Below are 27,359 nucleotides of genomic sequence, written 5' to 3' on the forward strand. Positions count from 1 at the left end.
AGGAGTAAATCTTCATGAACTCAGATTTGGCAGTGGTTTCTTAGATCTAACACCAAAAGCATAAGCAACAACAGAAAAAAAAAGTAGATAAACTGGACTTCATCAACATTAAAAACTTTTGTGCCCCAAAGGATACTGTCAGTCAAGAAGGTAAAAAGACAACCCACAGAATGGGGAAAAATATTTGCAAATCCTGTGTCTGATAAGGGTCTAGAACCTAGAATATATATATGAAACTCTTACAACTCAATTAAAAAATAGGCAAAGGACTGGAGTAGACATTTCTCCAAAGAAGATATACACATGCCCAAAAGCACATGAAAAGATGCTCAACATCGCTAGTCATCAGGGAAATGCAAATCAAAACCACAGGTACCACTTCACACCCACTAGGATGGCTATAATTTAAAAAATGGAAACTAACAAGCATCGGTGAGAACATGGAGACGTTGGAACCCTTGTATATTGCTGGTATGAATGTAAAATGGTGTAGCCTCTGTGGAAAACAGTTAGCAGTTCTTCAAAAAGTTACATGTAGAATTACCACATGACCCAACCATTCTGCTCCTGGGTATATATCCAAAAGAACTGAAAACAGGTGTTCAAACAAAAATTTATACACAAATGTTTATAGCAGCACTATTCACAATAGCCAAAAGGTGGAAATAACCCAAATGTCCATCAACTGAAGAATGGATAGACAAAATATGGTAAAACCATACAACGGAATATTATTCAGCCATAAAAAGGAATGAAGTATTGATTAATGCTACAACATGGGAGAACCTCGAAAACATTCTGCTAAAAGAAGCCAGTAACGAAAGACCACGCAGCATTTTATTCCATTTATATGAAATGTCCAGAAGAGGCAAATCTAGAGAGACAAAAAGTAAATTAGTGGTTGTGTAGGACTTACCGGGGAGGAGGGCAGATCACAGTTAAAGGACATGGGGTTTCTCTTTGTGGTGATGAAAATGTTCTAAAACCGGCTGTGGTGATGGTTGTACCCATCTGTAAAAATACGAAAAACCACGGAATCGTATACTTTAAATGGGGGATCTGTATGGTATGTGAATGATAGCGCAATGAAGCTGTTAAAAAATCATGGGGCACAGTGAAGAATGAAGCTGGGGTCTGAGTAGGGCAGCCAGGTACACAGTCTCCACGGGACAAAGAGCTGGCCACTTACATTTTACCATCAACCTCTGATGACAGGGACAGATTAACTGCAAATTAACCTCAATAAAAAGAAAACAACAGATGGTGCATTTATGAAAACACTGTAGGGGAGGGGCAGGGGAAAGATTGAGAGAGAGAAAGCAAATATGATTAAATGCTAAGAATTACTGAATCTGGGTGAAGGGCCGACAGGTTTCCTTTGTACTATCTGTTCAGCTTTTCTGTAATGGTTGAAGACTTGCACAACAAAAACTTTTATAATGAGCTCTCAATGTCTAAAGCTTGAACAATTTGAGCAACAAAAGAAGTAACAATAGTATTGGATGATAACCCACAATAAGATAAAAATGAGTCCTTTTTATAAATAATTGAATGAATAAATAAATAACTAGGGGAGAGGGGCAGCTCTCTCCCAGAAGAGCTCTAATTAGTAAATGTAAACGGAATGAAGAAAACAGAAGCATCACCCTTAAAACACCGCTGTGATAACTCTCATAGGCAAGATGCATGGATGGACACTACAATTAGTCGGCAAAAGTTTGAGGAGAAATGGGATATTTGCACAGTCTCAAAGTATCTCTCCCAAGATATTTATTTATTCATTACAAAGGAAAAAATAGTAACGTGACAGCGGAGAAACCGGGCAGACACTACCTTAACCAAGTGATGAAGACTAGTATCCCCAGTGACCAGACATACGGACGTCGTGTACCTCCTCAGATGATGCCCTAAGAAGGACATATCACTTCTGTGAGATTCTTGCCAGCAATGCATAACTGCAATCTAATCATGAGAAAATATCAGGCAAACCCAAACTGAGGGGCATTCTATAAAATAACGGACCAGCGGTCTTCAAAAATTTTGAAGGTCATGAAAGATAAGGAAAGAAAATTAGCAGCAGTTATATTGCTTTATAAGATGTTAACAGGGCAAGCGGGGGAAGGGTATACAGGAGCGCTCTGTAACCTTTTTCCCAACATTTATGTAAGTCTAAAATTCTTTCAAAATAAAAATTTAAGGGCCAGCCCAGAGGCTCATGTGGTTGGAGCTCCATGCTCCTAGCTCCAAAGGCTGCTGGTTCGATTCCCACATGGGCCAGTGAGCTCTCAACCACAAGGTTGCAGGTTCAACTTCTCGACTCTCAAGGGGATGGTGGGCTGCGCCCCCTGGAGTTAGCAATGGCAACTGGAGCTGAGCTGCACCCTCCACAACTAAGATTGAAAGGACAACAACTTGACTTGGAAAATAGTCCTGGAATCACACACTGTTCCCCAATAAAAGTTGTTCCCCTTCCCCAATAAAATCTTAAAAAAAATAAAAATAAAAATTAAAAATTTTTTCATAATAAAAAGAACACACAACTTTGTATTAAAGGTGTCCATTGTTTGGAGTCACTTATACCAAAGGGGTTGCGATGTGATGTGGTTTGATGGCATGGCGCTTGGCAGGGGAACATCCTCTCCCTGCCCGAAGCGGCAGCTAAGTCCCACCTGGGAAACGTGAAGGGGGGGCTCAAGATGTGACCGTGGGTTCCCCCACCCATGGCACCTGGGGTGGAGGGAGCAAGAGTACTGAGGGAGAGGTGAGAGTGTCTGCCAGGGTCTTTACCTATTTCTGAGACAAAGGAGGGCTCCATAAGAGGAAAAGGAAGGACGATAATTTAGAATTTCACAAATGTGGCCTTCTTTGTGTCGAGCAATTTACTATATGACTGGTATTGCTTGAAACTATTGCACCTGTATTATTTCTATACTTTAAGGTGATATGGATTAACTACTGGACGCCATTTTAAACGTAGTAACTTGATTTAATTCATTTTGCTTGAAAAGTGAGTAGGATCACCCATGATCCTTACCTCCCCCACCACCCTGGTGAACGCCTCATTAGCACTGTCTATGTTACTAATTTCTTCTCTCGTGGGGAATTTACCCCACCAGCCACTGACCCACCAGCCAGAAACGATGCTGACCTAGGTTCCAGAAAACGGAAACAGAAATAGTACAAAGTTAATAACAGAATCTAAGTGGTAGCCATGTAGGTGTTTACTGTAAAGTTCTTTCAACTTTGCTTTGTATATTTTAAATTTTTCATAAGTTATTGTTTTTTTAAAAAAGTGAAATTACGAATGGGTATTTTGAGCATTCATCCTGTAAATCCAGACTCACAGCCTGAGCTGGAGAAAACAGGCAAGGAGCCTAGAGGGCCCCATTTGCAGAAAAACACACCCACGCCTGTTCCTTCTCCCACAGGTGTCTGCAGGCGACAGGGCTGCCTGAAGGAAGGAGAAGCAGTGGGACTTCCCTGTCATGTCACAGGCCTGAGGCCTTGGAGACAGACAGTCTCCACGTAAATACATTCAGCTCTCCCGGTTCAAACCGTCAGAAAACGGGCAACAGCCACTGTTTTTAGTAGCTCCAAATGAATTCGGCAATGGATGGCAGGGCTGACCACGCAGGCCCCAACCCTGTCACGTACCCCAGGTGGCCCTGCCCAGGGCTGACAAATACTGTTCTTCTGCCAAGTAATAAAGGGCAGTGGTTACAAGTCAGGTATCTGGGGGTTACACTCTGGTTCTGTGAATTAGTAAGCTCAGTGACCTTAAACAACTTTGTATTTCTCTAAGCCTCAGTTGCCTCCTCTGTAAAAGGATTGGCAGCCTCCTGGAGCTACTGGGAAGGAAAAATGAGATCAGTGGTTCTGAGTCAGGGTGATTTTGTTCCCCACGGGACATTTGGACATGTCTGGAGACATTTGGGGCTGGGGGTGTGACTGGCTACAACCCAGTAGGCAGAGGCCAGGATGCTGCTAAATATCCTACAATGCACAGGGCAGGGCCCTACAACATAAAATTATCCAGCTGACAATTTCAAAGTGCCAAGTTCGCAAACCCTGATTTAGATGGTTCAGGTAATACAGGTAACACGTCAAGTGCAGGACCTGTAACACTGTGCACTCTCAGCACAGGCCTGCCATCACCACCACCATCACCATCGTCATCGTCACCATGGTTACCGTCACTGTCACTGTCATCACCATCACCACCACCATCGTCCTCGGCATCATTAGCCTTGGAATTCCCCGTGCCCAGAAGAGCACAGCTGGGGGACACCAATGAATGTTGCTGTACTAAATTGAACTCACAGGTCATTGCTTTGGGTTAAGGACTGCCCTCTTGCAAAACGCACCTTCAAGCCCCCTAGCTCACCTGAGGGAATCGAAGCAGCTTGGGATGGGGAGGTGGGACTTGGGCTGGGGTGGGGGGTAAGGAGAGTGGGAGTGGGGGTGCCCTAGGCGAAAGGGTCTGAGCTGATTATGACGATACCAGCTGACGTCCTTATTAAACACCGAATGTGTGTGTTCTGCTCTAAGCATTTTACGTGGACTCATTCGCTTGAGTCAATGACCTAGGAGGTCAGTTCATAACAGAATAATGTATCTCCATTCCCAGCCACGATCATAACCAGTGACCTGCTGCTTCCCTGGAGGGAGGAGCAGTGGCTTTGCAGAATTTGCCCTTTGTCTGTGGCTGGCTAGCCCTGTTGCTTGCCTGACCACTCTATAAGGAACCTCAGAAGGCACGGCTTTGTCTCCAAGCAACCCGTGGTGGATGTGGATAGTTTCTGAGCCTTTCATTCTGTATTGTGGGATACGCTCAACGGGCGTCATTTCTGGGCAGGGCAGAGGATTGTTGGTGAGGCCATAGCAAGAACTAACCCCAAGGCCCATGTCTAAAGCAGCCAGGAGCTGGCCAGTCTAGAGCCACTGCTGGGAGGATTTTGCCAACCTAGTCACGTTCCTGCCTGTCTGACTTTTCCTCACTGCCATCAGCAGGAACTCTCAACACAGGCCTGAGGTTTGTCCTCAGAGGAGTGAGAATGGGGAATAGCTGGGGTGTTTATATTTGTAGCCAGGCACGAAGAAACAGCAGCCCAGAGCACATGGCCTGCGGAAGGAGTAATCAGAAAAAGGCAAGAAGAACGAATCCTGGTCTTGCAACAAGGGAAGTGAGAGGAGGCGGTGAGGGGTTGAGACGGGGAAGCGGGTGCCTGCTGGGGCACAGCACGCTCCCCATATGCACGCACACCCCAACTTTGCACTATAAGGAAAAATGGGATTCCAGAGAGCTCTGGAGTCTTAAAGACTAGGACCACGGGAAACATACAATGTCACATAGGAGAAGAAAAAGGTATGTCTGTTAATTATCTGTGAGAACCACCATTTGTCAAACGTTACTATTTGTTAAACTTGGTGCCAAGCACTTAATAGAATCATCTCCTTTATTTTTCACAGCAGGTTTTAACACCCTCATTTTATAGGTGAGCAAACTGAGGCTCAGAGAGGTGAATGATTTACCCAAAGTCACACAGTAACTGGAAAGCCCAGGATTTGAACTCTAAGCCCAAGCTCTGAATCTCAAGGGTATCCCAAGGGTATCCCAACTTCTCAACACTAAACATAACTCTGTGTGTTCTGGGGTCTTTTCCCAGGCCAATCACCCCTATATACACATACAATCTTTCCTCCTTATCCTTTCAGGTAAGTCTAAGACAATGAACAAGATTATAAATGGGGGGAACACTAGTTTTTCAAAAATAAGAAAACAAACAACTAGTTAAAAAATGGACAAGAGATACGAACAGATCTCACCAAAGAAGATGTACAGATAGCAAATAAGCATGTGAAAAGATGCTCCACATTACATGTCATTAAGGAAAAGCAACTGATATATAACAATGAAATAAATACCACCTATTAGAATGGCCAAAATCCAGAACACTGACAACAGCAAATGCTGGCGAAGAAGTGGAGCAACAGGAACTCTCACTCACTGCAAAATGGTACCGCCACTTTGGCATGCAGTAGCTTACAAAACCAAACATACTCTCAGCCTATGATCCAGCAATTACGCTCCTCGGCATTTACCCAACAAACTGAAAATTTATGTCCACACAATGGCACGCTAATGTGTATACCAATTTTACTCACGATTGCCGAAACTTGGAAGTAGCCGAGACGTCCTTCAGAAGGCACGGCTCAGTGCCTGAATGGATAGCTGAATGGGTAAACACACTGTGGTACATCCATATAATGGAATAAAATTCAACCGCAAACATGAGCTCTCAAACCGTGAAAAGACATGGACGAGCCTGAAATGCGTATTGCTAAGTGAATCTGAAAGGCTATATACTGTATGATTCCAGCTATAGGACATTTTGGAAACGGAAAAACGATACACAGTGAAAAGATCAGAGGTTCGGGAGAAGAGAAGGAAGGACGACGTGGACCGCAGGAGATTTTCAGGGCAGTAAATCTATTATTCTGTATGATACTATAACAGTAGATACATATCATTATATATTTGTCAAAATCCATAGAATGTACAATACCGGGGTGACCCCTAAGGTAAACTGTGGACTTTAGTTAATAATAATGTATCAATATTGGCTCATCAATTGTAACAAAGGTACCCCATCAATGGAAGATGTTAATAATGGGAAATTGGGAGAGGTAAGGGGATAGCTAGGAAGTCTGTACTTTTCACTCAGTTTTTTTATGTAAACCTAAAACAGTTTTGCTTCTTTTTTTTAAGTCAAACACTATCAATGCAACGGAAAAAATTTTTCTTTTTATTTTCTTCTACAGAGAAAAAAGACAACTACCCTAATCTTTAACAGTGAGAAAGAATCTTGTGATACCACTACTATTACATGTGTCATGTGTCCTGTCCTTCCCAATGTTTTTGTGTTGACTGATGATTTGCTCTCATCCTCCCTGTTTGCACGTGAGGAAAGCATGCCTTTATTCCCGGGAACATTTGTTCCAGGGAGATACAGCCCAGGGCAGAAGGCTGAAAAGTCAACAAACATTAGCTCCCGGTTCTTTTTCTGCAGCGCACACATCACGATTTGAATGTGTGCACTTATTTCTTTATTTCCTTGTTAATCTCTGTGAGGGCCATGGGGAGAGGGCCGGCCTCTGCTTCCTTCCCTGCGGATACCCAGTGTGGGCTGCACACGATCGGGATGGATCCCGAATGAATCAGACAATGACTCTAATAAATGCTGGAACTGTACAAAGCAGAGTGGGAGCAAAGTGAGGTGCAGTCAGGATTTCTCTCTGCCGCAATCCCAGACGGCTTCAAAGGAGAAGCATCTGGTGGAGGGCTAAAAGGAAAAAGTAGGGACTTGGCAGGCATTCCAGGAAGAGAGACATCCTGGTAGAATTGCCAGAAAGGAAGAGGCGGCCTCTCTGAATTTTAGAGCTGGAAAGTAACTCAGAACAGCTCATTAAGGGCACAGGGACCAACTTAGGGTGGGTGAGATCAGAGACCTGGGTCCTCCTGGGTTCCCATGAAAACAGCAAAGTACATCTCAATTCTCCAGCTTTCACCTAAGTAAGGCTAATGATAGAGGAAAGAGAACACAGATTACACACACACACACACACACACACACATCCCCGACATCCAGGGACCACAAGAGTGGCCACAAACAGCCAGCCCAAAGGCAAAATGTCTCTGATGTCATTCTATGACATACATATTATTTTAAAATTATAACAATGCTTCTCCCCCACGCTAAGTGACACCCTCCCAAGTGCCTTCCAGTAAAAGCAATGTTCAGAATTATGCAAACTCTACTTTTGTGTAATAATAGCAGTAACAGCAGCTAACACACAGCAACTTGCCTGTATCATATATAACTCATGTAATCCCTACCAGCATGCTTTCGGGTGCTGTCAGTACCCCCATTTGACAGAGGCAACCCAGCACGCTGTGGGGTGCAGCCCCACACCCAGAGAGGAGAAAACAGACAGTGAGCTATTTCTCCCACGTTACGTATCTTGTCCATAGCCTCCCTCCTACAGGCACCACCAGTATATGAGTTTGGAGTCAGGCTATGAAAAGTCCAACTGTAAAGTTTGGGGACCAGTTCTATTTCCCCACGCCGTTTCCTCTGTACAGTGGAGGTAATAATACCTTCCTCAACAGGTTCTGTCCAGGGTGAACTCTGATGAATAAAAGTTCCCAGCATAGTGCCTGACACACAGTAGGCCCTCAAAAGAGAAAAACAACAAAACAAAAAACCTGTTTTTTTAAAATCAAGCTGATCTCTGAACTCTTAGTGAACTTTTTTTCATTAGAAGGAAGAACAGGGAGGGTTAAACAACAACAAAAAAATCTGTGACTCAGATGACCGCAGGCCCTGCTAGTGAATGAAATCTCGGCCTGGGGCGGACGGCCAGGCGGCCTGGGCCGGACGGCCAGGCGGCCTGGGCCAAACGGCAGGGTAGGAAACTGAGCCCTTCCTCCTCCCGCAGGAACTCGGTGCTCCAGCCCAAGGAGGAACTTCCTTCAGCTGACCCCACCCGTTTCCCCCAGAACATTCCACATGTGGCCAGGAGACACCAGGAAGAGGCCACTGCGCCCCCTGGGAGAGATGGGCACCTCCCTCCCATGCGTTCCCGCACAACCTCTGACCTGCACCCCTGCCTGGCTCTCACTGCCTTCCCAGAGACACCAAGGCTTGGCTCGTCCACCCCAGACCTGCCTCTTTCCAATGTCTCTAGGCTGCCTGCCAGAGCCAGTGGGAGACAGGCTGGATGGCCAGGGTGCTGGTTCTCAGCCACAGCCCTTGTTTTCCTTCTTATCCTCTCTTTCCATAGTCCCCAGACCAGCCATCCTGCCTCTAGTCTGGATTCCCACTATAACCAATAAAGGAGCCTTTCCAAGGACAGCCATGTACCACTCCCCTCCTCAGGCACCGTCCATGGTTCCCACTGCCCCCTGAATTAAGTTCCGAGCCCATACCCTGGGATTCACGGCCTTCCACTATATAGTCCAGACCCACCCTCATTACACTGGAACCGAAATGGATTATACCAAGATTTGCAGACACATTTCTGGATCTGTAAGTACGGATTCACCTCTCCCACCTCCCTGTAGCTGGATCCTATTCCTCCTGCATCCCACCTGGCTCTTCCCTGAGCCCTTTCCTTTCCTCGCCTCTGAATTCCTCTAGCATGCTGTCCCCAAACCTCAGGCATTCCCATGCCACCTGCCATCTCCACATGGCCTCTGTACTGTTCTTTACCTAGTATTTTCCTTTCAATGAACTCCCTCTTTTACTTAAATTTATTTTCAAAGGAAAACTTGATATCTCTACCATAAATAGAAAACCATATTATCTGCCCTAAACAGAAGGCAAATGAAGACAACAATTTTGTTCTAATACACATGAAAATAAATATATAATCATTAAAATGTTTTAAAGGCTTGTCTGTACAATATACTTAATACGAATGTATAATAGACTTCAAATCCTCTCACACTCTAAGAACTGTTGCCTTGGCACTTTATTTTTGCCTCCTTCTGGCTCTGTCTCCCAGATTTCTGGGAATTCACCATTGTCTTGTCCTGGTTTATCTCAAATAGCACTTGGGGGGCACAGATCCTGCAGCCCCTCTTCCAGTGCCCACACACAGCATGGCATGCAAGAAAAATATTTATGGAACAGAAGGTTCCAATGTGTTCAGGTGCATTCACATGGTCCCATTCATCACCTGGCCCTAAACCCATCTGTTGCCCAACTTTCCAGCAAAACACACATGCTGGCCTCGCACCACCCTCTAATGAATCCCCGTCCACTGGGGTGTCTGAGAGCATGGCACAGAGAGCCGAGCGTCTGTCAAGGAGGTGCCGGGAAGGCTCCCGGTTCTTCTCCCACCCTTGCTGCCTCTTCCTCTGAAGCAGCAAGACCTGTGGCAACCCGGAAAAAATAAGTCTCCAGTCAACCATTAACCGACAGTCTCCCAGTGCAGACACACACCCTTCCCCAGGAGTTAGCAAAGTTCTGGGAAAACCCTGTATGAACTGGGCCCCTGGCTCCAGGAAATACAAAAGTCATCTTCCTGTCTCCTCACAGCCAGAGACCCCAAAACACCTACCAGGAACCGAGGGGGGCTCTCTCCAGAGCCTGAGTCTGCTGGCGCCACAGGCGGCAGGAGGAGGTCACGCTCCCTCCCACTTACACACACGTTGTCAGGGGCGACCCTGATGAAGACCTGAATCACCGAGACTTAAGTCAATAAGTGGCAGCCACTGGGAAGGCCCAGCTGGAGCCAAACCAAGGCCTGGATTCTCCTCGGTGGAAGGAAGTCTGGCCAAAGCCAGCCCAAGGCCAATTTGCTAGTGACAAATTCTCCTGACAACGCAGCCTTCTAAAAGTGAACACAGGACACTTCTTGTTTGAGAGAGGCCTCCTTTGGGAGCATTTGCATTCTTTTCGGTGTTATTTTTTTTTCAGCCTGGCCACTTTTATGACTTTCAAGGATTTTTTTGTTAGAAAGAGTACATCTCATGGAAAGGTATCCAAACTATTCATTCCAAGCAGCAGTCATGCATGGGACATCAGCATGCATGATTGCTGAGCTGCTGAGGGTGGGACACCCACCCATTTGGATATGGCTCCCCAGGAAGAAGGTAAACTGAGGCACAGGTAAGGTGACCAATGCTGTAAATAGAACAACCTCCCAAATGCAGCTTGAAGAGGACAGGGTAATGAAGTGAGCCTCTGTGTACCTGGGGAATGCTTACACCCTGACACCTGCTTATAGTGAGAAGGAAGATGACAGAACTCTGCATGTTGACCTTTCCACAGTGCAAACAAGCTACTGACAGAAAACAATGTTGTGGTGATAAGAAAAACACGACATCCAGCAACCTGTCCCCCAGGGGAACAAAAGCAGATGCTACTGAGAAGGACAAATGGACATAATCACAAAGAGGTTCTCAAACTGTGTTCCAAGGAGTGCAAGGGGTGTCATGCATCCCTTTGGGTCCGCTGACATGGAATAAGGGGAAATCAAGGGGGGGGGGGGTGTATTCCAACCCAGCCCACAGCAACTTGGCTCTTGGCTGCTTCACACATTGGACTTTCAGAGACTTCATTTGAAGAAAAGATTCTGCAGCTACAAGTACTGAGATGGACTGATGTGTGCTACTGGTTGTATCAAATAGGAGAATGTGATGTAAGTTTGTGTCTGCGTTTGTGGAAAGCAGCTGCCACAGACCCAGGTGCGCTGGGAACTAGCCGGTCGTGGGTCCTGAGCGTGCGCTCTGAGTTCAGGAGAAGCAGCGGGAGAGAGGAGATCCTTTGCCGGTCTAGCCTGGCCACTCTGCCCTTCCCGGGCAGGACCACGGGTTACAAAGTGCAGGTAATAACAACATCAAGCAGAGCTTTGAGCCAAGTCAAAAATCCAGAAGGAAGACCCGAACCTCAGTAGGGATGGAGCCACGCGCAGGCACCAGAGCCAGATGGATGGATCCAGGGACCAGGGGCCAAAGAGACGTGAGAAATGAGGTCAATGACTCCAGGCGACCTTGGACAAACACCTGGGACAAACACAGTGGCAAGAGGCTGGTTTCCATGCGATTCCAGCGGCTTGCTGCCCAGAAAGGCTGTCTCGGTTTGGAGGTCCAGGATGGACCAGACCTGAGATGTGGAGAGGCTTGAGTGCGCCTACTCCACACAACGCAGAATGACGCGCCCTTACAACCGCCTCCAGACTCCAGACAGCTGTGCGCCCATGTGCCAAGGCCAGGGCCTCTGCCGGTCGTCTGTAATGGACATACATGTGTCTGCCCAGCTGTGCTCGCTTTGAGCAGGATTCCTCTTCCAGGCCAAGCGAGTCTTGCCTGGTCCTTCTGGGTGGGAGAAACCGACCCCTCCTTCTCCTTCCTCAGAGTGAATGTGACTGGGGCCAACCGATTAGAATATCCTCACCCCCTGGGCACAGTGGCTGGCTCAGGGCTGGGTATGTGACCCAGGCCCAGCCGTACAGAGTCCTCCTTGGGCTCTCACCAGAGTTACTGGAAAATACACTCTTTCCTTATGAAAGCAAGCTGTGAGAACAACGTTGAGCTGGGATGGCCAATGCCCATCTTGCCGCCCCTGGGAAGCAGCCTGAGAATGAAGCCAAGCGGAGCTGAGAGGCAGAGGTACATAATCCTGCTGCACTGCCGACTGCTGGATCCAGCCATACCTGAGCCGCTATTTTGATTCCCAAGTTGCCAGGTCCATGGAGTCACCTTTTTGAGCTGGGTCTTTGTCATTTGCAATCAACGGTTCTGAGTAAAACACCTATCCAGAAATGGGAAGGAGTGGAAATGCACCACACATACTAACATAAGTGAGCCTGACATCTTAACAGAAACACTATGAGCCCTGGAAGTGAGCTTCCTGCTCCCGTGCGTGACCGACTCTTGGGACGTCTGTGCCAGCAGCAGTCTGGTCCGGAGATGCCAGAACGGTGGCTGTTTTCCTTTGAGGCACTCAATGTTCATTCCCAGGCCAACGTTGGCTCCCCTGCAGCAGCCACAGGCCCAGGGGAGCCCTTCCTCTGTGGGTTTCTTCCACGGCCCTTGGATAGTGTGGCAGGCTCCTCTTTCCGTCACCACGTGTAGGTCTTTCCCTCAATAGACACCTGGATTACTAAAGAAGTTCACCCACTTGTTCATGGCCCCAAGGATGGCTGAGCTGTCACACGGCATCCCAGACCCAGACCCACGGCTCCATTGTGCACCTCTGACCACCCCGGGGTCTTCCCGCCTACGCAACCGGAACGCCCATGGCAAGGAAGCCTCACATGCTGACTAGAGAACCTTGGGCACTAATATGTGGGGAGTGTGTGCATCCGTTAGTGTCTCTGGATTCAGCAACACCCTGTGGTCCAGGACTCACCAGCAACACGGCCCCATCGCTGCTGGCTCTCCTGGCTCTCCAGTCAAAACCTTCCCAGATGGGTTTGAACATGAAAGTAGGTGCCAAATAGCTTAATAAATCCGTATGTAAGATTGCAACAAGGAGGCCAAAAGGGATAAACTGAATGACTCATACATAAAATAGGGTAATTTGATAACTAATATAAATAGGAAATAAGAGTTCCCTAGATAAAGGGACTGAAAAAAACGCCTCAAAAAGCTCAAGAGGAGGGAAATGAGGAAAACAAATCTGTATCTGGAAAATAAAAGAAGCTCAAGATAACATGCTACAAATGTTACAAATCAATACATAGTCTATTTTAAAATTAGAAATATGTTGGCAACAATGTTCTTTGGTGAACTAGCTACATAAAGCCCCTCTGCAGAACTGGGCCAGGCCATGGCGGGTGAGGGGGGGTGGCTGGCATGGCTGGGACTAGTCTGGGGTCCTGGGGCCAGAGCCCACCACAGGGCGGTCCCCAAGGATTAACAGGCACAGGAGAGACAGGCTATCAGTCTGAGTTCTCACAGGACTGTGAGTTCTCCCTGGGGACCGCCTCTTCCACTCTCGGCCCAAACTCAGGCCTACCTGATTTTCCCAGCTTCCCTGCAGCCTGCCCCTGACTGCCTGACGTCCCTCTCACCCACCCCTGCTCCACTCACAAATCTGTTGCCTCCCCCTCTGCTGCCCAAATCAAGCCTGTGGGCCAAGGTCCAGCAGCTGGCTCAGACCCACCTTTCCTGGTGTAGCTGCCCCTGCTTCCCGCTACTGCCGCAACAGCACCCCAAAGTAATTCTGGCTCCTCTCTCCTCCAGCCTTGCCTCTCAGCCTGTGCTTTTGCTGCCCCCAGGGCTCCAGATGTCCCTCCCCTCCCCCTCATCCTTCCAGACCCATCAAAGCATGCTACACGCCTGAAGCCTTCCCTGGTCTTGCCAGCCTCTTCTCCCCTTAAGTCCCTTAGCTCCTCCTCTGTCCCCTCCCATCAGCAGTGAGCACTTGCCACCTTATGTCATAGTTATGTCTTTATCTACTACTGGGCAGTCTGCACTTCCTTCATCTTTGTGCCCTCTTTAATTTTTCATTCATTCATTCATTCATTCCATAAACATGCATTAAGCACCTACTATGTGCTGGCCTAGGACTGGGGATACAATGATGAACAAGTCAGATGCTGTCCCTGCCACCTGGGGACTCACATCTTAGAGAGAGGAGAAAAACACTGAATAAACATAAATAAATATATCAGTACAAGTGGTGATGCGGGTTCTGAGAGAAAGGTGCAGGGTGACACGATCTGTGAGCTCTGACGTAGGGGAAGCGTCGAGGAGGCATCTCTGAGGAAGTGACGTTAAACCCAGACCCTAGCGGTGAGGAGACTGGGTCAGGCCCATTTTCTAGGCACATAATAGGTGTGTGTTAAATACTTGTGGAACGAGTGAGTGACTGTAATGAGTCAGAAATTCCTAGTGTGTCTCCTGTGTCCCTCCAAACACACTAACCCCCTCTCATCACCCTGACAGGTTACTCCAACAGGCACTTAGAGGGGTTTGACAGCAAACACACCTCCAATGGTCAACAGAACACATCCACCCATGTCACCCCTGCAGAGGTGCTTACCGCAACTTAATGTGGCTCTGCTCATGACCCGTGATAGAGCCATCACCCTCAGTGCTGGAATAGCAAGTGGGTTTCATCCTGCATGCTGATTCCAAATCATTGGTAATGGCTGCCTGGAACCCCATGCTGGAAGGACTGGGAAGCTCTCTCTGGCCTCCAGAGCAAAGGGCTGTGATTGATTAGTGATGTCTACCCCGGGAGCAGCACCAGGGAGCAGAGGCATATGTGCCACATATTTTCTTTGCCACTCAGGGCCCCGCAGATGACCACCCAGGCAAGAAACTTCCTTCAGATCTAATTGCCTGGAAAAGCACTCAGCGTCTGGTATCCTTTTCATTATGGGCCACATGAACCGTGTACATATTTTTTTTCCTGCTTTGATTGCTAATCAACTCAGAGCTAAATCTGTGGTTCAAATATAGTAAACTGTGTACAGCTCTATGGCCTGAATATGTATTCTAACTCTCTCTCTCTCTCTCTGTCTCTGGTTTTGACCTTCTAGTTGATCTGTATTTTTCCTAATTTTATTTTTATGGGTTTCTATTCAATTACGTACACATATATACAGATATATATATAAATATGATAGCTACCTATAGCTCTGGCATATAGTATCTACATTATCCTTTTATTATAAATACATATTTTTCTATTTCTTATATATTCAAGACCTATATATTCTTGTAGGCATCTTGATTCCTTTATGGAACAAGATGGAAGAATTAATGAAGAGATGGATGGATGACAGGAAAAAACATGAAAAATAAGATAGCCTTTGCCTGAAAGAATTCAGAATATCGTGGCACTCAGTCATGAATAGAGTCTGGGACTAGAGATCAAAAGCCAGGCTTGGAGTCCCAGTTCTGACCGGCTACATGACTGTGAAGGGGAAAAAATTACATCCACACATCCCTCCCCACACAGAAGCAACCTGAGGTTTTATCATCTATTCAATGCATATAAAACAATCTGCCCCACATACTGCATTTGGCTGTAAACATAATTAAAGAGAGAGGTTCACGACTGCTACCCAGCAGTAGGGCACCAGCGACATGCCCACCACCCACTGGTATCGTCGTCAGTATTGGGAACAACGTCCTAGGCAACGAGCACACAGCTGTAAATAAGAAGACACCAAACCGCATGGCCTCCTATAAATGCTGCAGGAGTGCACACAGAAATGAGCCTTCCGAGGCCACGTGTGCATGCAGTTCTTCTCTGTCCCCCCTTCCTGATGTCGGAGAGCGCTATGACTGATGGACTTCAATTCCCTGCTTCTCACAGCCAGAGAAGTGGCCCCATCCAGGATCCATCATACTCAGCACTGGATGTGGCTGCCTCTGCCATGAGGGCCTGGGGCTCCTGGCCCACCACCTTTCCCCGGCGATCTCCTGACCACAGCATCCCCTGAACAAAGAAAGGGCACGCAGCATGCATTACGTGCAGGCCAGTGGAAAGAAAATGAGCAGAGGTGGAAATGGTGGGGCGGTGTGAGGTCACTGGCAGCTGACTCTCATCCGTGCACCCCACCGGACTTCACAGACATCTCCCGGCTCCTCCTGTCCCCAATCAGAGGCCCATCTATTTCACAATCACCAGGGTTTCCCGGTTCCTAAACCAGCACCACTGAGTTTCAAACAGCAGGTGAAAATGTGACAATAACAATAACTGGCGTCCTTTTCAACAAGTTTTTCAGCAGGGCATGGGCAAAGCCTCTCTTTTCTGGGAAAACTGCCAGAATTCACAATTGTAACAAGACTAATTCTAAATTCTGGACTCTTCCCTGCCCAGGCAAAGGCTGAAAGCGAAGGCAAAAAGGGGAGGGAGGACAGACAGTCAGAGGGCTGTTTGCACACCAGTTCAAGTGACAAAATAAGGTCTCATGTAGTTTATCCTTAGGGACAGACTGATCTCAGGCAGTGAGTTATCTGAAGTGGGGAAGACTGTGACAGAAGCTCCCCTGACATGCTGCTATCTGATGCCCCTTCTTCTCTGTGGCCTTAACATAGCTGCCCAGAAGCCCCTGTTTACACTGTGACCAGCCCCCTCAGACCCAGCTGACTCTTCCAGGTGTGCACCCAGTTGAGCTGGTAGGTTGAGGTCCCTCCCTTGGGAATCCGGGAAATGGGCTAAGAGACTGAAGTTGAGACTTCAACTCAATTGATCTCTGGAATAGTGAGATGCAAACAGGAGCTGATGGAGGGGCGATTGTCCTCATGCAGAAATGCCCAGAAAACAGCAAGATGGTCTTCTGTGACAGAAAGAAGAGGGCGAGCTGAAACAGAGACTGAAGCAAACACAAGGCAGAGAGAGGGCGCTTGTGTTTCCCTTTGGTCTATGTGCTCCATTCGGCCCTTCCAGGGGCCTGGGCTTCTGTGAGTTACTCCCGCGTCCCAGCAATAAATTCTTGTTTTTCTTCCATCTCTGCTGTTTGCAAGGAGGCCGTAGATACCACAGGTCTTGGGCAGCCTGATTAATGTTTTCACTTCCCTCCGACCTTCCTGTGAAGCAAGGAGACCTCAGCCACTCTCTGGGATGATTTACGAATACCTGGGGGGATTCCAAACAGTGGTCGGTGGACAGCACAGGTTTCCGTGCCACAGGGACCCAGGTCTGGCTCCATCTAGTGGGGTGACCTTGAAAGATAACCTTGAAATGCACATTCCTCCCACCTCAGCTGCTGCAGATGTCTCCCCAAATCTACTCCTGACCCTCTCCAATCTGTCCTCCTCACATAGGCACAGTAAGCTGTTCAAACTGGAAATCCCCCAGTGGCTTCTTATTGCTCCGGTGCTAAAACCAAAATCTGCCCCTCACCCCACCCCCCACCCGGCTCACCTGGGGCCTCTGTATTTCCCTTAAGACATCACACTTTTTCCCCTAGGGGCCTGCAGGAACCTTGACACTGCTGCACGGTGAATGCTTCCCCGAACCCTGCTCCCCAAACTCTTCGACCCAATTAACTCTGTTTTTAAAATCTTATAATTAACACCAGCTGTTAATCTTATTACGGCTCAGTGGCCTAATTAAGTCTTAACCTTCGATTCTGAGCTCAACCAGTTCTTACTCCCTGAACTAGTTCTGGCCCTTTTGTACAAGCCCCCCAGTATTCTGTACTTCTCCTTTGTAGCGATGGTCACAACTACAAGTAAATAACTAATGACAGTAGCAGCTCTTTAGTGTGTGTTCCCATCACTAGACTGTAAGTTCCATGAGGCAAGAATGGGGTCTATCCCCAGAGGTAGCATAACGCCTGGCACGTGGCAGCCTTTCAAAAAAATATTCACTGAGTAAATGAATGAAACTTATGCTAAAGTAGGCCGAATTATCGGTGTCAATTCTTCACTCCTTGTAAAAGTATGAGATAGTCACACCCTGCCATGGCCAAACTGTGGGCTGTGGACTTCCCTGCCCCTTGGCTTGCGATGGCCAATGGGATATCAGTGGATATGATGTGAGCAAAGGCTTAAAATGTGATTGTGCCACTGAGCTTGCTCTCATGCACTCCTGCCTGTCACCATGACACAAACATGCCTTGGTAGCCGTTGGCCCAAGTGGGATGAGACACGTGGACCAAACCTAAACCTAACTCACAGCTTGAAACCAACCAAGTTCCACCAAGAGCAGCTTAGGTCAGCCAGACTTCACCCAACCCACAGATACGAAGCCTTGACAATTAAGATTGTGAACTCACCTAGAAAAAGTGCTACAGGCCTCACTGCTGAATATCACTACGGTCACCTTCGAAGTACCCCCCTTGGGAAGCTATGCACTGATGGCAGGGCCTAGTCCACCCTTCAAAGCAATTTTGGAACTCTTTTTTCTGGAATGGCCGTTAGAGTTGTCATCATATTACCTTTGATGTCCTGAATGTCATCAAAATGTCTCTCTTTCAATATTTCCATTATCTTTGGGTAAAGAAAGAAGTCATTGGGGGCCAGATCAGGTGAGTAGGGAGGGTGTTCCAATGCACTTATTTGTTTACTGGCTAAAAACTCCCTCACAGACAGTGCCGTGTGAGCTGGTGCATTGTTGTGATGCAAGAGCCATGAATTGTTGGGGAAAAGTTCAGGTCGTCTAACTTTTTCATGCAGCCTTTTCAGCACTTCCAAATACTAAACTTGGTTGACTGTCCAGTTGGTACAAATTCATAACGAATAATCCCTCTGAGAGCAAAAAAGGTTGGCAACATCGGTGCAACAAGTTCGTGAACTTAACTGTCACACCTCGTATGTGTGGGAGGAATTAATACTTATTGCCACATGCCAGTGGGTTTGGGGGTGGTTTGTTACACAGCAATATTGTGGCAATAGATGACAGACACATATGCCCTGGCAAGACTGAAGACTGGAAGAAGTCCTGGGGAAGGTCTTAACTCTTGTCCTCCATATGGCCCACAAATGGGTCCAGGTTGATTCTATGGGCAGATCTATATCCTTCCGCCAGAACACAGGATAAACTTCCCAGAATTCCACAGTCCCACAGCTGGGATACTTACCTCTAGTAGCAGCCTCCTGGAGCAGCCCAAAGTGTATTAAGCACCTACACAGTGCCAGGCGCACAGTAGGAACTTGATAAGAATTAATCTTTGTCCTCCTCCACCCACCCTCAGCAATTCCACCACTAAGCCTGAGAGTACATGTTCACAGGCAGAAAAATCTGCAGTTTTTTCTCGCTGTGGGGCTGGGGAGGGAGATGCACCCTCACCCGTCCCGGGGGCTGACCCTTCTTACTGCCTCAACCGATCGCCCAGACTCAGGTAAGAGGAAGGGACAGGGACGCAGGCAGACAGAGCATCCCTCCTTACCCTACAACTGATTCGATGGATGACCTACAATTACATTTATTCATTCAAAATTTATAACTGCCTATTTCAAGGAGAGCTTGAGGCAGCTTGGGGGCTGCATGCAATACAAAACAAACAACTTAAGGATCAAAGAGAACAGAGGCCAAGCAGAAAGCAGAAGGATGAGATGTCACCAACAATCTGATGATTAAACTCAGCAACACATCTGACTCAGCTTACTGGCACCCGCAGAAACAAGAGAAGCACGTGGGATACAGACATCAATATAAAATCAGAGCAGCAGTACTTGAGTCTGAGTGTGAACCCCCCTCCAGGCGGCTCCAAGGCCCAAAGGACATGGATCGGGTCAAACTAGGCAGACCTCAATACTCACAGTAATAACCACCAGCCACATGGCAAGCGCTGTTCTCAATGCTTTGTCCAAGACTTCTCATTGAATCCTCATGATAGTGAGTCAGATACTATTATTACTTCCATTTTACAGATGAGAAAACTGAGGCCCACAGAAGCAAAGCAACTTCTCAGGGCCATAGAGTGAGGGAATGGTGGAGCCAGGGTGAGAGCCTGCAAGTCTGAAGCCAGAGCCCAAGCCCTTGACCACTAACTAAGCAATCCAGCTTCTGCTTTGCTCATGCTGGACCCGCTCACATCCTGCAGACCCCGAGCACTGGGCCTCTGGCGCGGGGCTGGCTACAGGCCAACCCGCTTCCCTGGTGAAGTCTCATCCCCTACACTTCTGATGTCCCATCCTGAGACTGCTCATCACTGGCCTAGCCTGCTTGTCAGGACCCCGTTACCTCCTGGTGAGTCCTCTGCAGACAGCCTGCCTGGATTCCCACCTGCCAAGCTCTAGAGACACAGCTTACCTTCCTACCCCCACTAAACCTGCACTCCCGGCATATTACCCTTGCCACCTAGCCCTCTTCCAGTTGTGTCCACTTCCAGCTCCTCCCAGTCTGCCATCCCCCATGTCTGTCCCAGATTCCAAAACTAATGCTCTCAGACTCCATGTTCTACATCAGTCAGCAAAGCCCACCACTGAAAGTGATGTACAACGAATGTCCTCTAAGGCAATGACACCTGGAGTGCAAACCTTCAACCCCGAACTAGCTGCTGTGTGAGCCGGCTCTCTGGACATCAGGTCCATACTAGGCGAGGTTAGCCTACAGTTGAATCCTGGCTGCCCCCTTGGCCTTTCCTCGCTGTCCTGCCCTCAGATAGTGCCCAGATGCAAAATTTCAATTCTATAAAGGCAATTCAGATTCCACATAGGGCCTTCTCTCTCCCAAGTTCCCCCTTTGCTAAATAAATTATCCCCATCGCTCTGTCAAGGATGACCCAGTTCATCACATGACATGCAAAAGGGAAAATGGGTGTGTGGGAAGTCTGAGGTCATCCCAGCCCACAAGACATGTTTGTGGAAATGAGAAGAGGCACCCACCCTTTCAGGGAGGTGTTTCTCTTCTATTTGTTTGAAAATCGTTGTAATAAACTGATAATGCTACAAGATGTTTCGCATCCATTTGTTAGAAAATCGCCGTCATAAACTACACAAATTGAAGCCCTCTTCCATACAGTGTCCTTATGTGGCATTCAACCTGCAAACATGACTTTGTCAGACCCAACATGTCTACAGCCACCTGCAGCTCTGGCCAAGCAGGACACCCAGAGCAATTAGTTACCTGCCCTGCGGCACTCTTGAGATGGGGAGACTTCATGGTAAAGAACCATGTCCGGTTTCTGTTTAGCTCAAGTCAGAAGTGTAAGGTCCTTGAACAGACACTTCTCCCAAGAAGAGATACCAACGGCCAACTGAAATATGAAAAAATGTTCAACTTCACTAGCTATTAGGGAAATGCAAATCAAAAACACAATGAAATACTACCTCATACCTGTTAGGCTATCATCAACAGACACTTATAATAACAAGTGCTGGAGGGGCTGTGGAGAAAAAGGAACCCTCATACACTGCTGGTGGGAATGTAAATTGGTACAGCCATGATGGAAAACAATATGGAGGTTCCTCAAAAAATTACAAATAGAATTACCATATGACCCAGCAATCGCTATTCTGGATATCTACCCCCCAAATCAGAACATGTTTATCTGTAAATATATATGTACCCCTGTGTTCATTGCAGCATTACACACAGTGGCCAAGACATGGAAACATCCAAAGTGTCCTGTGATAGATGATTGGATAAAAAAGATGTGGTCCATATACACAATGGAATATTATTCAGCCATAAGAAAAGATGAAATACGGCCATTTGTGACAACATAGATGGATCTTGAGATTATCCTGCTAAGTAAAATAAGTCAAACAGAAAAAAATCAAGAACCATATGGCTTCACTCATATGTGGGATATAAAACTGAAAGCAACAAAGGAACAACACAAAGAAACAGAAACTCATAGACAGACAACAGGTAAGTGGTTACTGGAGGGTATGGGGCGGTGGTAGAAGAGGATAAAGGGGATGAAATACAAGGTGATGGAAGGAGAACTGACTCTGTGTAGTGAACACACAATGCAATATATAGATGATGTATTATAGAAATGTACACTTGAAACGTATATAATTTTACTAACCAATGTCCCCCTTAATAAATATAGTACAATTAAAAAACAAAAGCACAAGGTCCTGAAACCCAGAGAGTGGGGGAAAGGTCATCATGTCTAGGCCGGGGTCATCAGACCCCAAGCAGTGGCTTCTGCAAAGGAGGAGAACCGCCAGCAGGACTGGAACTGGTGGGCAGAAAAAATGACTGCAGGAACTGGCTCTCAAGTGAGGCCAACGAACGACAACGGGGGAAACACGGCAACATGGCAGCTGCTCTGAGACATGGCCTGGACTGATTTTGCCTGTTTGAGGTTAGAATGTCACATTCATCCCTGACCTTTTTTGGGCAAACTTCATCCATGGCACCGTCCCTTTGATTAAATACTTTCCCAGACCCTGACATTAACAAGGACCGCATTGGACAACTCAGACCAGTTGAAATGGGGGTCCTTTCCTGTCACTAATCCATGTGTTTTGATGATGTTAAAAAAGAAACAAGAGAATTCATTTTCTTTTTTACTTTTAAATGAGGCCCCACTTAGAGAAGAACAGTTTCAATGTTGAGACTTCTTAAGCAAATGGTCCCTGAGGGATGGCAGGAAGGAACTCTGGGTCTAGCCCATTGTTTTCTGATCACTGCACCCAACATCCCTTCATCCAACCCCCTGTGTTCTCCATTGAGGAGCGAGACAAATACACCTGATTTCCAAAAATGAAGTCCAGAAAATAATATGCACTCCTACCTTTCACCTTCTACATTAAATCAGTGTTCTCCATTCATGTTCCACTGGGGGCTGAGAAAATTTTTTTCCAAAAGGGAAACAAACAAACAAACAAACAAACAAACCCTCATCAAGCCCAAATGTTTGAAGTAGCTTTGCTGCAAACTTTTTAAGTTAGATGTAAAGTGACTACCTGTTTGAGAAGTGACCTTGTCGGCCCGGGAATCCAAGTGTTCAAGTGGGGTCATGGAAAAACTCGGGGATTGGTTAAAGGCAGCTTCTGCCCTGAGTTGTAGCAATAAGGGGAACATACTCCACTAAATTTATGGTGCCAGTGGTGGGGCACACTGTATCCACCTGGATTCCTCAGTTGCAAGCAACAGAAACCAGGTCTGGCTGATAGAAGCAGAAAGGAATTTACTGGAGGGATACCTGGGAGTTTAGACTCGATGGGAAGCCTGAAGATTCTCATGTGGAAGAAAACAGAAACCCTGGTAGCTGCACGAGTCTCATCAGCTGCCACTATGGATATAAGTGGCTCCAATATCCTTTCCCTTCTTGCTTCACTCTGCTCAAGTTTCAGATCCCAGCATGGACAGCCCCCCTGACCTGGGTGATGGCCCCCCGGCTATGTTCACTTTGCATAAGTTATTCAAGCAGTACACTTAGGGTCCGCGCAGTTTGCTGAATGAATCTTACGCTTCAATTTAAAAAGTCACACCTAACCTATGACCCAGCAATTCCACTCTTCACAGAAGTAAAACAGAAGAGAAATAACATATATAAGAGAATTGAAAACCTATCAACAAAAGGACTTATGGCCACTGCATTTATAACAGCCAAGAACGAAAAACAGAAGCAAATTGTACATATTCCCACAATGGAATACTACTCAGCAATAAAAAGGAAGCAGCTACTGATACACACACAACAGGGAAGAATCTCAAAACATGATGTCAAGTGAGAGTGAAAGAAGCCATGACAAGAGAGTCCATGCATGTGTGGTTCCATTTATATTAAGTGAGAGCACAGGCAAAACTGATCTATGGGGGAAAAAATTAGAATAGTGATTGATTCTAGGAGAGTAGGGCAGGGATTGCCTGGGAAAGGCAGGAGGGACCTTCCTGGGGTGACGGTCACGTTCTCTATCTTCATGGGGTTCGGGCTGCACAGGCACAGGCATTTATCTGAGCTCACTGAATGGGAAACAAAATTTGTGCACTTCACTGCATACACATTTTGACACAAAAGAAAAGAAACACACAGAATTTTGAACTTCAGGTAATGATAAGCTTGCTGGCTTCAGCGTTGACTGTTTTGTTCATCAAAAGATGCTATTAAGAGAGTGAGAAAGCAAGCCACAAACTGAGAGGAGTATTTGCAACACATAAGAAACAAAGCATTAGTACCAGAACATGAAAATGAGATGATCTCATAGGAATCAGTAACAGTCTAATGGCGGGGGGGGGGGGGGGGGGGGGTGTAAAGTACAGGTGTGCAAACGAGCAAACACAAACATGTTCAACCTTAGTAGTAATCACTGAAACACCAATTTAAGCCCCCAGTGAGATACCAGTTCACACTCACCAGATCGGCAAAAACCCAAAGCGAGGACGATTCTAAGTCCTAGTGAGGAAGTAAAGCCACCAACCCTCTGACCCAGGGCTGGAGGGAATACACACTGCCTCACAAAGCCTGTGACCCTCACATGCTGCTCCCAAGTATACCTCCTGGGGAAACTTACACATCGAAGGGAGGCTGGTTATAGTCAAGAAAAGCAGAAACAACCCCAACGCCCATCAACAAGGAAAAGGAATAAATATGGTATCTTTACACATAGCAGTAAAAAAGGAAGGAACCACAGCTGCATCAGAAGCATCAGGAACTATGCAACATCAGAATAGAAATAACAGACACACACACACACACATCTAGTAAAAATGTGGAATAAGTGTGATCCCACTTATAAAAGTTCAAAAGCATGCAATGCATTGTCTGAGGATATAAATCTATATGGGAAAGCTATAAAGAACAGCAGGTGAATGATTATAACAGAATTCAGGTTCGCATTTTCTATGGGGAGAGAGAGGAATATCCATTTGAGAGCTATAATGGCAATTTCTAAAGGGCTACTGGTGCTCTATTTCTTAAGTTAGCTGGGCATATGACTGCTTTATTCCTCTTTAAACTGAACATATATGTTTTATATGTTCGTTTGTATACATATTTCACAATATTTTTTAAAAAAATCAATAACTGTCTTATATTCCAACAATCTCTAGTTAAAAATAAAATGTAAAAAGAAAAAAAAAAAAACCCACCTTATTCCCTAGCAACAAAAACATAAAACACCTAGGAACGAACCTAAGAAGAAATGTTCACAACCTCCATAAAGAATTCTATGAAAATGTACTGGGTGCTAGAAAAGATGACAGAAAAGAAGAAATAAATAAGTACAGGACAGACCATACTTCTAGATAGGAAAACTCAATATAAGGAGTGTTTTATACATTTAATGGAATTCCAAATTTGATTCTAACGATATTTGTAGGGAAACAATGAAATGATTATGAATTTCATATAAAAGAATGAATAAACAGGCAAGCATAACCAAGGAAATTCTGAGAAAGAATTTGCACTGCCAGGGGTTCCAATATGTAAAGTCACAATAAAAAGTGTGATAGTGGAGGAAAAATGAAAAAAGAAGGGAGAAGGGCACCTGGTGTCCAAGACCAAAATCCATAACCTAGTAACACGTAGTTACTACACCAGTTACTGGATCTGGGAGGCTAAGGGGTAAGAGAGAAGGGGGATGCTCATTGTTTTCCTTTTGAACCTTTTGAATTTTAAACAACATGACTGTGATGTATATTCAAAAAATAAATTTAAATTTAAAATGTAGTTGTTGGGGAAAGAAACTGAACTGAAAGAATGGTCAATAATTTGGAAAGAAAGAAAATCAGGGCCTTACCTCACATCATGAACCAAAATAAATTTCGACTGCATTAGAGTGGAACATAAAAGAGAGTGCTGAATGAAAAGCTGAAACCAGATAAAGAATCAGAAGAAAACAGAGGAGAATATGTATCTGACCTTGGGGTGGGAAGGCCCTTTCAAACCCAAAAGCAAAGGAAGAAACAAAATGAAAGGACAGATGGACTTAACCACATGTATTAGTCGGCTCAGGCTGCCGTAACAAAATCCTGTAGAGACTGGGTAGCTTCAACAACATTTATTTCCCACAGTTCTGCAGGCTGGAAGTTCAACACCAAGGTGCCAGCCGATCTGGTCCCTGGTGTGGACTCTTTCTGGATTGCAGACAGTGAGTGGCCGTAGTGTGCAGACAGGGCCTCTCCTCAGTGCATGCTGAGGAGAGAGCAAGCCAGCTCTCTGGCGTCTCTTCTCGTAAGGGCACTAATCCCATCATGAGGGCCCTATCCGCATGGCCTCATGGAACCCTAATTACCTCCCCAACACCCCATCTCCAAATACCATCACACTAGGGGTTAAAGCTTCAACATAGGACTTTTGGAAGAACACATTCAGTACACCATACCACAGAAGCATTAGAAACTTCTCTGTGTTTAAAAATAGTAATAGGAAAACAAACCCTGAACTGAGAAAAAATGTCTTACGTATGTCAGCCAATATTCTCATGGATAGATAAATATGTTACATATAGAACAGTCTCAATTTTTAAACATTAAACAGTGGTTATCTCTGGAGGTTGGGAATCGTAGATTTTTATTTGCTTCTTTGTTTTTGTGTATTTTCTAAAATTTCCACAATGAACATGAATTGCTTTTATAATAATAATAATAAATAAATAACCAATAGTTATTTATTATTGTAAGAAGTGTTATGTCATGGTCAAGCAACATCGGGGGCAAAGGGCTCAATTCTGCAAAACTTTGACAATGGTTGACGAGCCAGGTGCCCAGCCCAGGTCTGGAATGCATGACTCATATCACCCTATAAAGGAACCCCTGAAAGAGGCTAGAGGAGGAAGGGGTGACAGGGATCTTGACCCAGTGAAAATCCTGCCCCGGGGAAAAGGGATGACTTATTTGAGATGGTTCCAAAGAGATAGACTCAGAGGCAGAGCAATAAAGAGGCAGATCTCAGCTCAGGAGAGGAAACACATCCAGTGAGCCTCGGTGACTCAGACAGAGATGAACGAAGGTTTCTTCTATCAGGAAGGGGGTTAGACGAGACATTAATTTTTAATTATACAACTACTCTTCCCTTTAAGAATTTAAAACAGATTGCACACATAAATGAGTGAATTATTTCAGGTATATATTATACCTACACAACACTATTTTTTTAAATTAAAATATCCCAGAGAAGGCTAAATTTCTCTTTGATCATCCCGCCCACCCCACATATATACACACTTCTAGTCTCCGTCACCCTTCCCTGGAGATAATAGCTAATATAAGTTTGGAATGCATTTTTCTAGACCTTTCTATATGCTTTTACATGTAGGTGTGTGTTACATATATCTGTACTCATATGAAGTATGAAGAAGGACAACATGTATCCATTTCTACAAAGGGCGTTATAATATATTTATCACTTTGAAACTTTTCTTCACCTTACCATCTTAGAGATTCATCTATATTGTTATCTAATGATCTAACGAATTTTTTCAAAGCTGCATAGTATTCCCAGGCATGAAAATCCGAATTTATGTAACTATTCCCCCA

At 45.9% G+C, this 27,359-nt stretch overlaps 1 protein-coding gene across 7 annotated transcripts in view; it reads right to left on the reverse strand.

The window, feature by feature from the left end:
- The window catches only part of RPH3AL (rabphilin 3A like (without C2 domains)), a 138,819-nt gene that overhangs the window by 105,222 nt on the left and 6,238 nt on the right, over positions 1–27,359 (reverse strand). For 2 of the 7 annotated variants that reach the window (XM_019739551.3, XM_019739549.3), the window contains exon 1: positions 10,126–10,264. The exons of 2 other annotated variants lie outside the window; for them this stretch is intronic. The gene's annotated coding sequence lies outside the window, so the exon portion shown is untranslated. Of the gene's footprint in view, positions 1–916; positions 937–10,125; positions 10,265–24,237; positions 24,260–27,359 lie in introns of those variants that run through there. 3 more of the 7 variants (XM_074320068.2, XM_074320069.2, XM_074320073.2) reach the window with 2 other exon arrangements.

The sequence above is a fragment of the Rhinolophus sinicus genome, chromosome 12 (assembly GCF_057876585.1).
Source record: "Rhinolophus sinicus isolate RSI-liver-muscle chromosome 12, RSI-T2T, whole genome shotgun sequence".
In the NCBI taxonomy this organism is placed as follows: Eukaryota; Metazoa; Chordata; class Mammalia; order Chiroptera; family Rhinolophidae; genus Rhinolophus; species Rhinolophus sinicus.